General features: G+C 44.8%; 1 long non-coding RNA gene across 1 annotated transcript in view; it reads right to left on the reverse strand.

The window, feature by feature from the left end:
* Positions 1-16,009, reverse strand: part of LOC141153224 (uncharacterized) — a 38,483-nt gene that overhangs the window by 1,914 nt on the left and 20,560 nt on the right. Inside the window, exon 2 of the long non-coding RNA XR_012247269.1 lies at positions 10,121-10,227. This is a non-coding gene — a long non-coding RNA (uncharacterized lncRNA). The remainder of the gene's footprint in view (positions 1-10,120; positions 10,228-16,009) is intronic.

The raw sequence follows: 16,009 nt of genomic DNA on the forward strand, positions 1-16,009 counted from the left end.
GATTTTCTTGTTGTTGTTTTCTGCTTTGTGAGTTTAGCGATTTCTGATGTTTTCGGATAGATTTTTTCATTTGGTACAGCTCCACACCATACTGAATGAGAGAGCCACAAAAGGCCTATGATTTAGCCTTACAGGATGCCAAAGAATATGCAAAATTTAAAACGTAATACTGGGGGTCCTATCAGGGGACGGATGCTCAAAAGATAGTGGGGCATCCAAAGTCTAAAGGGGTGGCGGAGGTCATGTCAAAGGTCCTATCAGGGGATGTAATTTGCTGGAAATGTCACGGCCCAAGTCATATAGCCGCCCTTTGTCCACTGACCACTGAGCAAATGGACTGTAGCATGGGACGCCGGTGTTCATTCTATGCCTATCCGGCCTGCAGTGTGGACTTTCCACCCGGCAAGGGGCCCCAAGCTTGTCTCGTAAAAGTGAATGGTCTGCAAATGACTGGATTACTAGACTCAAAGAGTTTGGTGACCTTCATGAGGGCCACACTCCCTCTCCAATTGATCCCTGGGAAGAAGGTGGGCGTTCGGTGCATTCAAGGGGATGCTAAAGACTACCTGGTGGCCAGAGCAGTCATTGAGATTGCCTGAGGTACTGAGTCCCATGAGGTTGGCGTGGTCCAGGGATTATTGCACCCAATTATTATAGGCCAGAACTTTGTGTTGTTTTGGTACTTATGGGGGAGGGGTACAGACTTTGATTGCTCGGATAACAGATGGGTTGGCCCTAAAGAAGTCTCACCACCCCTAGAGTCTGACAGGTTTCCCTTCTGTGTAATGGTGGGAGATGAGGAGGTTGTATCCCCTGAGGCCGACATTCTTGAGATGGGGTGACCAGAGAAAATTTTGGGTCCCCCCAACATAGGGTCCTAGCTCTAAAAGAAGCGTTCAATAATGTAACTGTTATAAATGGCATAGCGCAGGAGCTTGGGGCTGACACCAGATTTCCTTATTTTATGACGAGTGGGGAATTTTGTACTTGGTTACTAAGGTCAGAGAGGAAATAGTGGAGCAGTGGTTGGTACTAGGATCCTATAGACGAAGGGTGTTGGACATGGCCCATTCACATGCCTTGGTTGGCCATCTGGATGTCGACAAAAGCCAAGAGCAGGTCATGCAGAGGTTCTATTGACTCGGATGTAACTGAGAAATCCTAAGGTATTGCAAGTCCTGTTCCACCTGCCAGTTAACCACTCCCACCTCTCACTTCCAAAACCCCTTTGTGCCACTACCCATTATATAGAAGTGCCGTTTGAGTGAATTGCCCTGGACCTGGTCAGCCCCCTTGTTAAGTCTGCTCGTGGGCATCAATATCTATTGGTTGTTCTCGACTATGCTACGCAGTACCCAAAAGCGTTTCCCCTGAGGAACTCCTCCGTGAAAAGTATAGCATGTGAGTTGGTCCACAACTTTGCCCAGACAAGACTGCCAAGGAAGATCCTGACTGACCAAGGTGCACCCTTTATGAGTAAGGTGATGAGGGAACTTTGTAAGGCCTTGCAAATTACACAACTGAAGACATCAGTTTACCATCCCCAGATAGACGGCCTTGTGGAAAGGTTCAATGAAACCTTAAAGAGTATGCTTAAGAAGGTCATAGAAAAGTACGGTTGAGACTGGGACTGTCTCCTCCCATATTTATTATTCTCTATCTGGGAGGTTCCAAAAGCTTCTACCGGATTCTCTTTGTTTGAACTCCTAGAAAGCCGACATCCACGAGGTGTCCTTGATATAGCAAAGAAAAGCGGCAAAGTCGAGGTCACGCCATCGAGCACGTCACCTATATGCAGTAGAGGGTTGCGAAGTTAATGCCCATCATAAAGGAACATCTCCTCTACAAGAGGCTCAATTCCGGGTCTTCAACCGGTCAGCCAGGGTGAGGCAGTTCAGCCCCTGGGACCGAGTTCTCTTATTCCCACGGTAGAGAGTAAGTTTTTGGCCTAATGTCAAGGCCTCCATGAGGTGGTAGAGAAGCTGGGTGAAGGGAACTACAAGTTTCGGCAACCAGGAAGACGAAAACCATACCAGGTCTACAACATCAATCTTGTCAAGGCATGGCAAGACAGGGACCCCTGAAACTCTATGTATGCTGGTTATGCCAGAAGGGGACATTGAATGTGTCACAATTGCAGAGACGCTGTCAAAGGCCCAAAAACAGCTATGTCGGGAATTGCTGCAGCAGAACCGGGACCTATTCTCTCTCAGATTTGCTGAGGTGTACAGATGTCATAGAACACTGATGGATCCCCATGTACGGATGAAGCCCTACCGAATTCCCGAGGCCAGCTGAGAATTGATGTCCAAGGAAGGTAAGCATATACTGAATCTCGGGATCATTAAGAGTGGGTCTAAGAGTGGGTGGTCTAACCCGATTGTCTTTGTTTCAAAACCTGATAGAGAATGGAGATTCTGTAATGATGCTGAACGAAGTTTCCAAGTTCGACGTATATTTGATGCCACATGTTGATTAGCTGATCGAGAGACTTGGACTGTCAAGATACATAACCACCTTCGATCTAACAAAGGGATATTGGCAAATCCCCATGTCACTGGAATCCAAGGAGAATACGGCTTTCTCTACACCTGATGGATGCTTCCAATACGTCCGGATGCCTTTTGGACTGCAGGGAACTTCAGCCACCTTCCAGAGGGCCATGGACCAGATCCTCGCACCCCATAAGAACTACACTGCAGCATGCCTGGATGATATTGCAATCTTCAGCCCTTATTGGGGAAGTCATCTGAGAAAGGTACAGGTGGTGTTTGATGCTCTCAGGAAGGCGAGGTTCTCTATAAATCCAAAAAAATGTGCCTTGGGGAAAAGGGAAGCCAAATACCTTGAATATGTACTAGGTAGGGGCAAAATCAAACCCCAGATCAATAAAGTGGACGCAATCCAGAATTGGCCGAGACTGCTATCAAAAAAGCAAGTTACAGCCTTTCTGGGAATCGTTGGGTCCTACAGGAGCTTCATTCCAAACTTTTCCATGATGGCTTTACCCCTGACCGACCTCTTTAAGGGGACAAAATCAGTTCTGGCCAAATTCACTTCAGAAGCGGAGGCAGCCTTTTAAGAACTGAAAGCAGCTCTGTGTAAGCAGCCGGTCTTTGTAGCCCTCGATTCTAAGAAGAAATTTGTATTCCAGATGAACGCCTCAGAAGTCAGATTAGGAGCGGTCCATTCTCAGGAGATACACGAAGAGGACCATCCTGTTCGCTACCTAAGTAGGAAACTGTCAGGATGAGAGAAAAATTATTCCATTGTAGAAAAGGAATGCTTGGCCATAAAGTGGGTGGTAGATACATTGCGATACTATCTGTTAAGGTGAAAATTTTAATTAGTGTCAGACCATGCCCCACTCAGGTCGATGAGGTAGAAAAAGGGGAAAAATGATTGTGTTACCTACAAGTTTCTAGCCCTGCAGGATTTCCACTTCCATGTGGAACATAGAGCCGGGAAGTTACACGGTAATGCCGATGCTATCTCAAGATTTCTGTGTCTAGTAGTGCTAGATGCCAAGCCCCACAGCTTTAGACAAAGCGGGAGGTATGTAAGGTGGCTGCCGAACACATACTGGATGGGAGATATGTATCAAAGAGGTGGATATCCTCTGTGATGTAAAACCTGGAGTAATGCTCTAGTACACATAGTACTAAGAGAGGTTAATCGGTCATGATAGGGCCAGGTCTTAATGTGAGCAGCTGAAAAGTTAGGGAGGGATGGCTGCTCACCATATCTCGACCACTGGGTGTGATTCACATTGTAAAATGGGACCTGTGTATCTCACACATGGTTTTGTGCATGGAGGTGTGTAAACCTCCTGCATTGTGTGGCTTTGCAAAAGGATTAAGAAGCTGGACTCTAACTTAAGCAGACAAACTAGCACTATTGTATAAACTTTTGATTTATGTGTCACTGCCTGACAAGGGCTGTATTTGAGTTTTCCTGTGTTGTGTTTTATGAGGACTGAAATGAACCAGCTGGACTTTTACATAGAAACGGTTCCTGTGATACCACATATCGCTTCCAAGTAAGTAGCATTGTTACACTATATATTAAATAGTGATGAGCGAGCACTAAAATGCTCGGGTGCTAGTTATTCAGATCGAATAAATTGGAATGCTCAGGTTCTCGACCTGAGCAACGAGCCCGAGCCCAATGAAAGTCAATTGCGAACTCGAGCATTTTTCCAGTGGCCTGCCCCTTTCTCCCCCCGGAGGTCTGCAGGGGGCCTAAAAATTGTCCTAATCGACGAGAATAGTGCTCAAATGGCATGGGAACAGCATGTGGAAGACCCCTGGAAGTATCTCTGACTCCCAGATCACTGCTGTGAACAATGTTGTCAGAGTATTACGCCACTTTTACGGACTCACAATAAAACATACAAAAAAGAAACCAAAATGGATTTTCCTGGGGAAAACGTTAAGGAACATTCTTTCCAGGGTAATGACTTGCATATAAGGCAAAAGAAGTAAACCTAAAAAAAAATGCTCCTCCACACCTTGGGCTATGTTCACACGTAGCGTTTTTTATGCGTCTTTGCACTGCTTTTAACAGTGAAAAAAACATTCACCAGTAAATGTAATTTTAATATTTTACTTATCTGGCCATGTGGTGTGTGAGACATGATCAGACACATCCATACAGTGCTGAAAAGACATGGGAACAGTATGGGGAAGACCCCTGGAAGCATCTCTGACTCCCAGATCACTGCCTAAAACAGTGGTCATCAGGCGTGATCCTATATTACTGTGGTAATAATACAGACATTTTTGGCAACGTGACAAATATTAAACTCCATTTAAAATGTGCAAGGTGCGTGGCAAGGGACGGGGAAGTGGATGTGATGGTGATGGTGGTGATGCATGCAGAGGCCGAGGGCAAAATGAAACTGTACCTGCTGAGGGAGCACACCCACATCATGTCGAACTACCTTGCTGTCCCAATTTCTAGGGGGCCGTGGAACACGACTACTGAAGCCAAAGTAATGTGAAAAGGTTGTTGCTTGGATAGAAGATAATGCTTCCAGTCAGTTTTCCACCACCACCCTGTCTTCCACACGGTCCAGTCTCAGTAGCCGTGAGTCTGGACCACATTAATATTATTACTATAGCGCCATTTATTCCATGGCGCTTTACATGTGAAAAAGGGGTGTACATCTCAAAAACAATTACAATAATCTTGAACAAAAATGTGATGGCGACTGGTACAGAAGAGGAGAGGATCCTACACGCGAGGCCTCACAGTCTACAAGGGATGGGTGAGGATTGTTACTGATCCGGGTGGTGGAACCTCTGTGCTGCGGTGCAAGGAGGGACCAGAGGGGCGTAACTAGGTATCAACTCGGACTGACCAAGGTCGCACGGTGGCTCAATTGACTCCGTGAACCAGGGAAGGACCGAGCAGAGGGACCAGGTGCTACTCTGGGGACCGATCTTGTATGAGAGCAGGTGACTCCCATGGGTCAGAAGGCAGGGACTGACCGTTACAGCAGATGAGCACGGCAGGCAGGCTGACGGGTGATCCGGGTAGACGGACTGGCTGACACCACGGGTAACTGGCAGGAGCCTCCCGGTAGGCTGGCTGGTAGGCACGGCAGGTGACTGGTACGTTCTCTGGGTAGGCAGACAAGCCTGGCCCCTAGACAGACTGGCAGGCTGGGCTGTAAGCAAACTGTCGGGCTGGACTGGTAGTCAGGCTGGCGGACTGGACTGGTAGTCAGGCTGGCAGACCGGACTGGTAGTCAGGCTGACGGACTGGACTGGTAGTCAGGCTGACGGACTGGACTGGTAGTCAGGCTGGTGGACTGGACTGGTAGTCAGGCTGGCGGACTGGACTGGTAGTCAGGCTGACGGACTGGACTGGTAATCAGGCTGGTGGACTGGACTGGTAGTCAGGCTGGTGGACTGGACTGGTAGTCAGGCTAGCAGCGGGACCTGAGGGCTGAAGCAGAGTTAGTACACAGTGCTACAACCTTGGTTCAGTCTACCAAATAAAATTCCTGGGAAGGAAATTGTGTATGGCTTCGCTACTGGTACTACTAATACCATGGCGTTGTGCCATAGTTCACTGGAAATATTCCAGGCTGGTAGGAGCCAAGCAGATACCCACAGAAAAGTACACGAAAGTAATGTTCTGGGACCCGTGCTTGTGTAAGGCGGGGACGACACCGGGAGAAATAGTGGCGGCTGGGGACCGAGTATGGAGACCCAGCCGCCGCCATGCGGTTGTGAAAAGCTTCCGCCTCCACGAGCCTAGAAGGCAACATTTCAAGTGCAAGCAACTGTCCAGAAATGTGCCAGTTTAGTATTGTGGCCTGTGGGTGGGTGGGTGGGTGGCTGGCTGCATACTAGCACTTGCATTCCAAGTAACAGAAAGCTAAGGAGATGGATGGCCTCATCATGAATAATTTGCTCAATGTCTAGGAGACCGATCACTGCTGCTGTCTACCTTATGAACATTGTGCTGAAGCACCCAGGCAGGTCCCGCAATCTTCTATGTCTGGAGGATGTAACATAGTTTTAGTTTTAAGGTTGAAGGAAGACTAAGTCCATCTAGTTCAACCCATAGCCTAACATGTTGATCCAGAGGAAGGCAAAAAAAAAAACGTGTGGCAAACACTAAGCTCATATTGGGGAAAAAAATTCCTTCCCGACTCCATACGACAATCAGACTAGTTCCCTGGATCAACGCCCTATCAAGGAATCTAGTATATATAACCTGTAATATACTTTTCAAGAAAGGCATCCATGCCCTTCTTAAATTTTAATAGTGAATCACTCATTACAAGATCATGCGGCAGAGAGTTCCATAGTCTCACTGCTCTTACAGTAAAGAATCCCCGTCTGTGATTATGATTAAACCTTCTTTCCTCCAGACGTAGAAGAGGCCCCCTTGTCCCCGTCTCTGGCCTCAGAGTAAAAAGATCAGTAGACAGGTCTTTGTACTGTCCCCTCATATACTTGTACATAGTAATAAGATCACCCCTAAGCCTTCTTTTTTCCACAGTAAATAACCCCAAGTGTAATAACCTGTCTTGGTATTGCAGACCCCCCAGTCCTCTAATAACCTTGGTCGCTCTTCTCTGCGCCCTCTCTAGTTCAGCTATGTCTTTCTTATACACTGGAGACCTGAACTGTACACAGTATTCTAAGTATGGTCACACTAGTGACTTGTATAGAGGTAAAATCATGTTCTCCTCATGAGCATCTTTGCCTCTTTTAATGCATCCCATTATTTTATTTGCCTTTGCAGCAGCTGCCTGACACTGGCCACTAAACGTGAGCTTGTCGTCCACCAATACACCCAGGTCTTTTTCAGTGACAGTTTTGCCCAGTGTTTTACAATTAAGCATATAATTATACATTTTATTTCCTCTGCCCAAGTGCATTACCTTACATTTATCCCCATTAAAGCTCATTTGCCATTTATCAGCCCAAGCTTCTAGTTTATATAGATCCTCCTGTAATATAAAATTGTCCTCCTCTGTATTGATTACCCTGCAGAGTTTAGTGGTGTCATCTGCAAATATTGAAATATTACTCTGTATGCCCCCTACAAGGTCATTAATAAATATGTTAAAAAGAAGGGGGCCCAATACTGACCCCTGTGGTACCCCACTGTTAACTGAGACCCAGTCTGAGTGTTTTCGATTAATAACCACCCTTTGTTTCCTATCACTGAGCCAATTCTTAACCCACATACATATATTTTCCCCTATCCCCATTGTACTCATTTTATGTATCAACCTTTTGTGTGGAACCGTATCAAAAGCTTTTGAAAAGTCCATATACACAACATCCACTGCATTTCCTTGGTCCAGTCCGGAACTTGCCTCCTCATAAAAACTGATCAGATTAGTTTGACAGGAACGGTCCCTCGTAAACCCATGTTGATATTGGGTCATGAGGTTATTCTTCTTCAGATACTCTAGTATAGCATCTCTTAGGAAACCCTCCAGGATTTTACCCACAGTAGAGGTTAAGCTTACTGGCCTATAATTTCCAAGTTCAGTTTTTGTCCCCTTTTTGAATATTGGCACCACATTTGCTATACGCCAGTCCTGTGGTACAGACCCTGTTATTATGGAATCTTTAAAGATTAAAAATAATGGTCTATCTATGACGTTACTTAATTCCTGCAATACTCGCGGGTGTATCCCATCCGGGCCCGGGGATTTATCAACTTTAGTGATTTTTAGACGCCGCCGTACTTCCTGCTGGGTTAAGCAAGTGACATTTAATGGAGAATTTTTTTTGTCACTAATCATGTTTTCTGTCATGCGATTTTCTTGTGTAAATACGGTTGAAAAAAAATCATTTAGCATATTGGCTTTTTCCTCATCCTCATCCACCATTTCACCCAGAGTATTTTTAAGGGGGCCAACGCTATCATTTTTTATTTTTTTACTATTTATGTAGTTAAAGTATATTTTGGGGGTATTTTTACTTTCTCTGGCAATGATTCTCCCTGCCTCAATCTTTGCTGCCTTGATTTGGTTTTTACAGAATTTATTTAATTTTCTATATTTATTTAATGCCTCATCACTACTTGCTTTAGTTCTCTAAATGCTTTCTTTTTGTCGCTTATTGCGCCCCTTACAACTCTATTTAGCCATAGTGGTTTCCTCCTGTTTCTAGCATGTTTATTCCCATAGGGTATATATTGCGCACAGGTCCTATTCAGGATGCTAATAAATGTCTCCCATTTGCTTTGTGTAGCTTTATGTCTCAGGATATCGTCCCAGTTTATTGCAGTAAGATCATATCTCAACCGTTGGAAATTTGCCTTCCTGAAGTTTAGTGTCCTTGTAACCCCTCTACTACACATCTTATTAAAGGTTAAATGAAAACGTATTATTTTGTGATCACTATTACCGTGATCCGCCTCAGGTTCCCACTGGGTCCCGGCTTCCGCAATATTAACCCAGTGGAATGCGTTAGTGAGCTGTACCGTCCCTGGCCACATTCACTTGTCCACGTGTTTGTGGTTATGCGGTCCTTCCCACTAAGTGCACTGGAGAGGGCACGGGTAATGTTCTGGGATCCGTGCTTGTGGAAGATGGGGACGACACCGGGAGAAATAGTGGCAACTGGGGACAGAGTATGGAGACCCAGCCACTGCCATGAGGTTGTAAAAAGCTTCCGCCTCCACGAGCCTACATTGGCAACATTTCAAGTGAAAGCAGTTGTCCAGAAATGAACCAGTTTAGTATTGCGGCCTGTGGGTGGGTGGCTGACTGCATACTTGCGCTTGCATTCTAAGTAACAGTAAACTAAGGAGATGGATGGCCACATCATCATCACAACCTGCAAAGTTTGCACTATTCGGTCTTAAAGAAGATACTTCCAGCACGACCATCCATTGTGGCTAAAAGATCTCAAAACTTAAGGGACATATTGGTCCATAGTCACTATACATGTGAATTGGATAGAAATATGACTAATGAACCCAATGAACTGAAAGGGTTTTTCCTGTGTGGCCTTTGCAAAGCCTGTGGTAATCTTAAAAGAAGTGAGACCTTCATTAACCATGATGGAACAAGAACCTTTACTATCAGAAAAAATCTCACATGCTCCTCTAAAGGAGTAATTTACCAGGCCTTGTGCCCGTGTGGTAAGGTATATGTAGGCATGACAACCCGCGAATTGAAAATAAGAGTCAGGGAACATGTTAGAGATGTAATAAAGGCCTCTACTGTTGAAGACATAAATACCCTGAAGATCTTGCCCAAACACTTTAGGCTACATCATAATTGCAAGCCAGAGGGACTGATAATCAAAGCTATCGATCAGGAAAGCATGGGAATCAGAGGAGGATGCCTAACAAAAATATTGTCTCAACAAGAAAGTCGGTGGATCTATTGACTTGGAACATTATTTCCCCAGGGTCTAAATGAGAACTTTCGTTTTGGGGCCTTTTTGTAACGACACCTAATGAGAGATCCTTTATCATTACTATAATTTTAATTTTGTCCACATGATCACACATCTGTACTATATTTTTATCCAGCACAGTAATCTTGTGTGTTTGTAATTTTATACCGTTATTTATTTTATTTGTTTTTAATTTAGTTTTTCCTATGCCTTTTAGAATACCCTAATATATTTACCTGCTGACTTGGTGTGTGGCTGTCCTTTCTTTTTGGTCCTTCGTCATCCTGATGTTGGTGAGACGTCTGATAGAGAAGCTCTGCTGAGGAATGCCATTGATCTAGAGCTGTGAAAAAGAGAGGAAAAAGCAAATAAGAAAACAACTATTAGCCTTTTTGGAAAATATCACAGCAAAGGACTTTTATACCACAAACGTCAATGAAAAGAGAACTTCATAAAAAAGCTCACCCGTTTTTGTCGGTAATTTTGTCGGTATCTTTTTCGATATTTTCCTTATGGACGTTTTTATTCAATTCTATGTATTCATTTTGAGATGTAGATTGTATTTAATTTTAGTTGTTTCCAAAAATTTCCCCCACTCCCCCCTTCCTTTTCTCACTCCCCATTCTCCCTCCCCCTCCAGCTCCCCCTTCCCCTCCCCTCCCCACTCCCCTCTTCTCCCCGTCCCTTCTCCTCCACCCCCGCTCCGCATGTCATGTCAACAACTTTCCCCTGTCCATTTCACATATATTTTTATACACAATTTTAGATGTATTTATATTCATTATGAACTGGCCTATTTGGATTTCACATTATGCTTATTTCATGATTATTTCATTTAATTTATTTACATCATGATTATTTTTTTTTTTTACACTTAGCACTCTTATACCCCTTTTTTACACCAGCCTTCACTTTTATCTCATGATTTTTCTCATATCACTTTTTTTAATTCATTGCTCCTTATACACTTATTATTATACACTTATCTCTTACATCTTATATTCAATACACATTCATACACATTCACTTTTTTGCTAAACACCTCGCTATTCATGATCCCCAATGCATTGTATTCCACTACAGTCTTAACCACTTCGTGCCAAAGCCTGTTTTTGCCTTCGAGAGCAGGCCAATTTTTTCAATTCTGACCACTGTCAATTTATGAAGTAATTACTCTGGAATGCTTCAACGGATTCCCCTGATTCTGAGAATGTTGTGTCATGACATATTGTACTTAATTACAGTGGTAAAATTTCTTCGAAATTTGCGTTTATTTGTGAAAAAGTCGGAAATTTGTCAAAAATTTTGAAAATTTTGCAATTTTCAAACTTTGAATTTTCATGCCCTTAAATCAGAGAGATATGTCACACAAAATAGTTAATACATAACATTTCCCACATGTCTACTTTACATCAGCACAATTTTGGAACCAACATTTTTTTTTGTTAGGAAGTTCTAAGGGTTAAAAGTTGACCAGCGATTTCTCATTTTTCCAACAAAATTCACAAAAACGTTTTTTTAGGGACCACATCTTATTTGAAGTGACTTTGAGGGGCCTTTATGACAGAAAATACCCAAAAGTGACACCATTCTAAAAACTGCACCCCTCAAGGTGCTCAAAAACACATTCAAGAAGTTTATTAACCCTTCAGGTGTTTCACGGGAATTTTTGGAATGTGGAAGAAAACAATGAACATTTAACTTTTTTTCACAAAAATGTTACTTTAGACCCAGTTTTTTATTTTCACAAGGGTAACAGGAAAAAATGGACTACACAATTTGTAGTGCAATTTCTCATGAGCATGCTGATACCCCATATGTGAGGGAAAACCACTGTTTGGGCTCACTGCAGGGTTCGGAAGGGAAGGACCGCCATTAGACTTTTTGAATGTAAAATTTGTTTGAATAATTAGCGGACGCCATGTTGCGTTTGGAGAGCTCCTGATGTGCCTAAACAGTGGAAACCCGCCACAAGTGACACCATTTTGGAAACTAAACCCCTTAGGGAACTTATCTAGATGTGTGGTGAGCACCTTGAACCCCCAGGTGCTTCACAGAAGTTTATAATATTGAGCTGTAAAAATAAAATTTTCACATTTTTTCCCACTAAAACATTTTTCATCCCTTAATTTTGCATTATCATAAGGGTAATAGGAAAAATTGCACCATGAAATTTGTTGTGCAATTTCTCCTGAACACGCTGATACCCCATATGTGGAGGAAAACCACTGCTTCGGCGCACGGCAGGGTTTGGAAGGGAAGGAGCGCCATTTGACTTTTTGAATGTAAAATGTGCTTGAATAATTAGCGGACGCCATGTTGCATTTGGGGAGCCCCTGATGTGCCTAAACAGTGGAAACCCCCCACAAGTGACACAATTTTGGAAACTAGACCCCTTAGGGAACTTATCTGGATGTGTGGTGAGCACCTTGCACCCCCAGGTGCTTCACAGAAGTTTACAATATTGAGGCATAAAAATAAAATTTTCACATTTTTCCCACAAAAAATGTTTTTCATCCCCTAATTTTGCATTATCATAAGGATAACAGGAGAAATTGCACCATGAAATTTGTTGTGCAATTTCTCCTGAGTACGCCGATACCCCATATGTGGGGTAAAACCACTGCTTTGGTGTACGGCAGGGTTTGGAAGAGAAAGGAGCGCTATGTTGGCTGGGATAGGTTACAGACTAGTGTTGAGCCACCCCCGTAGTGTTCGGGTTCGGTTCGGTTCGTCGAACACCGGGATGTTCGAGGAACTGTTCGTCGAACTGTTCGTCGAACACCGTCGAACACCGTTAAAACCAATGGCAGGCAAACAAAAACACATAGAAACACATAGAAAACACCTTCAAAGGTGTCCAAAAGCTGACAAACTGCTCAGAAGACACTCTCTTTAAAAAAGCCGGCCGGCAATTCAGCAGCGGCATACACCAGTACCCGACAATTTAGACAAGAAGGAATAGAGCATCACACATAGATTAGATAGATAGAAACATGTCAGTCACACATATAAGAAGCACAGTGACAGTGTTGCTTACTGTACTTGTCATTTAGTGTAAAGGATTTATTTAAAAAAATAATAGTGTTTTCGTGCACCGTCTCTTTAAAAAAGCCGGCCGGCAATTCAGCATCTGTACCCGACAATTTATAACAGAAAGAATAGAGCTTCACACATAGATAGATATAAACATGCCAATCACATATATAATAAGTATAGTGATAGCGTTGGTTACTGTACTTGTCATTTAGTGTAAAGGATTTATTAAAAAAAATAATAGTGTTTTCATGCACCATCTCTTTAAAAAAGCCGGCCGGCAATTCAGTACCCGACAATTTAGAATAGAAAGAATAAATAATCACACATAGATTAGATAGATAGAAACATGTCAGTCACATATATATGAAGTACAGTGACAGTGTTGGTTACTGTACTTGTCATTTAGTGTAAAGGATTTATTAAAAAAAATAATAGTGTTTTCATGCACCGTCTCTTTAAAAAAGCCGGCCGGCAATTCAGCATCTGTACCCGACAATTTAGAACAGAAAGATAGAGCATCACACATAGATTAGATAGATAGAAACATGTCAGTCACATATATAAGAAGTACAGTGACAGTGTTGATTACTGTACTTGTCATTTAGTGTTAAAATAAAGGATTTATTAAAAAAAAAATTGGCGTGGGGTTCCCCGTAATTTTAGTCTCTAGCGGAGGTTAAGCAGACGGCTGGGGCAGATGTTTGAAGCCTGGGAAGGGGGTAATACCCACGGAGCTTCCCAGGCTACTAATATGAGCCCCCAGCTGAATAGCTAGCCTTTACTAGCTATTAAAATGGGGGACCCCCCAAAAAAATGACGTGGGGTCCCCCCTATTTTAATAGCTAGCAAAGGCTAGGCAGACAGCTGGGGGCTGATATTAATAGCCCAGGAAGGGAGCCATGAATATTGGCCCCCTCCCAGGCTAGAAACACCAGCCGTCAGCCGCCCCAGAAATGGCGCATCCATAGGATGCGCCAATTCTGGCACTTAGCCTCGCTCTTCCCACTGCCCTGTAGCGGTGGCAGTGGGGTAATAGGGCTGGGGTTGATGTCAGCTTATAATGCCAGCTGACATCAAGCCCAGGTTAGTAATGGAGAGGCGTCTATAAGACACCCCCATTACTAACCCCATTGTCAAAGTTAAAAGAAAACACAAACACCCAGAATAAAGTCCTTTAATTGAAATAAACACACAATTCTTTATTGTTCTAAATTAAACCATACTTACCATCACGCCCATTCCAGCTGAAGCCAACGATCTCCTGCAATAAAAGAAAAATAATAAAGCAACCTCATCCTTACCTTTCCATGGTTCCCACGACAGCTTCAGTTCTGCTACATCGAGATGACAGGCTGGACCGCAGCAGAACGCTGCCATCCAGCCTGTCATCCCGCAGACACTGAGAAGAGCAGGCATGCTTGCGCTCCTCAGCGTCTCTCTGTGACGGCATAAAGATGAGCCGAGGTCATGTCCAATGAACTCAGCTCACCTCATGCATGTCACTGACAGCGTGGGAGAATTCTCCTGCACTCAGCGCTTCAGCGTGAGAATTTTCCCACGCTGTCAGTGACGTGCATGAGGCTGATATTTAAATTTGGCGCACAAATCGGTGATTGGTCGCGGGCAGCGTCCGCGACCAATCAGCACGGTAGTGTTTAACTTTGGCGGCAAGATCAGTGATTGGTCGCGCGCCAAGACTGCGACCAATCACCGATTTGGGCGCCACATTTAAATATCGACCGCGACCAATCAGCACAGCGTTGTTTAAATGTGGATCCAAGATCGGTGATTGGTCGCGGCCGATATTTAAATTTGGCGCACAAATCTGTGATTGGTCGCGGGCAGCGTCCGCGACCAATCAGCACAGTAGTGTTTAACTTTGGCGGCAAGATCAGTGATTGGTCGCGGTCAAGACGGCGACCAATCACCGATTTGTGCGGCACATTTAAATAGCGGCCGCGACCAATTGGATGTCAGCGCCGCTCCCCGGTCCTCCCTTCACACCCTAGCCGCATGGATGTCAGCGGCGCTGCCTGTGCGGATACTTCCGCTGCGAGAACCAGGGACATGAGCGGGCGCTCGCAGCAGAAGTATCCTGACCCGCAGCGCCGCTCCCCGGTCCTCCCTTCACACCCTAGCCGCTGATGTCCCCACAGTATCAGCATGGTGTTACAAAGGTCCGGACATTGGTGTTAAAAATCGCTGATTGGTCGCTGGCGCTGCCCGTGACCAATCACCGATTTGGGCGCCAAATTTAAATATCAGCCGCGACCAATCACCGATTTGGGCGCCAAATTTAAATATCCTCCGCGACCAATCACCCATCTTGGCTCCACATTTAAACACCGCTGTACTGATTGGTCACGGACGCTATTTAAATGTGGCGCCAAAATCGGTGATTGGTCGCGCCCAGCGTCGGCGACCAATCAGCACAGCGGTGTTTAAATGTGGAGCCAAGATTGGTGATTGGTTGCGGCCGATATTTAAATTTGGCGCCCAAATCGGTGATTGGTCGCGGGCAGCGCCAGCGACCAATCAGCGATTTTTAACACAAATGTCCGGATCTTTGTAACACCATGCGGATACTGTGGGGACATCAGCGGCTAGCGTGTCAAGGGAGGACCGGGGAGCGGCGCTGCGGGTCGGGATACTTCTGCTGCGAGCAGTCGCTCATCTCCCGGCTTCTCGCAACGGAAGTATCCGACCAGGCAGCGGCGCTCCCCGGTCCTCACCAATACGATTAGCTGATTGGTCGCGCTCTCCGCACGCGACCAATCAGTGATCTTGGCGCTAAAGTTAAACACCGCTCTGCTGATTGGTCGCGGACGCTGCCCGCGACCAATCACCGATTTGGGCGCCACATTTAAATAGCGGCCGCGACCAATCAGCGAGCTTGGCGCCAAATTTAAACAACGCTCTGCTGATTGGTCGCGGACGCCAGACGCGTCCAATCAGTGAGATTGGCGCCAAATTTAAACAACGCTCTGCTGATTGGTCGCGGACTCCAGCCGCGACCAATCAGCGAGATTGGCGCCAAATTTAAACCCCGCTCTGCTAATTGGTCGCGGATGCCGGCTGCGACTAAT

The sequence above is a fragment of the Phyllobates terribilis genome, unplaced genomic scaffold, assembly GCF_046119375.1.
Source record: "Phyllobates terribilis strain yellow unplaced genomic scaffold, ASM4611937v1 Scaffold_7__3_contigs__length_470593459, whole genome shotgun sequence".
Taxonomy (NCBI): domain Eukaryota; kingdom Metazoa; phylum Chordata; class Amphibia; order Anura; family Dendrobatidae; genus Phyllobates; species Phyllobates terribilis.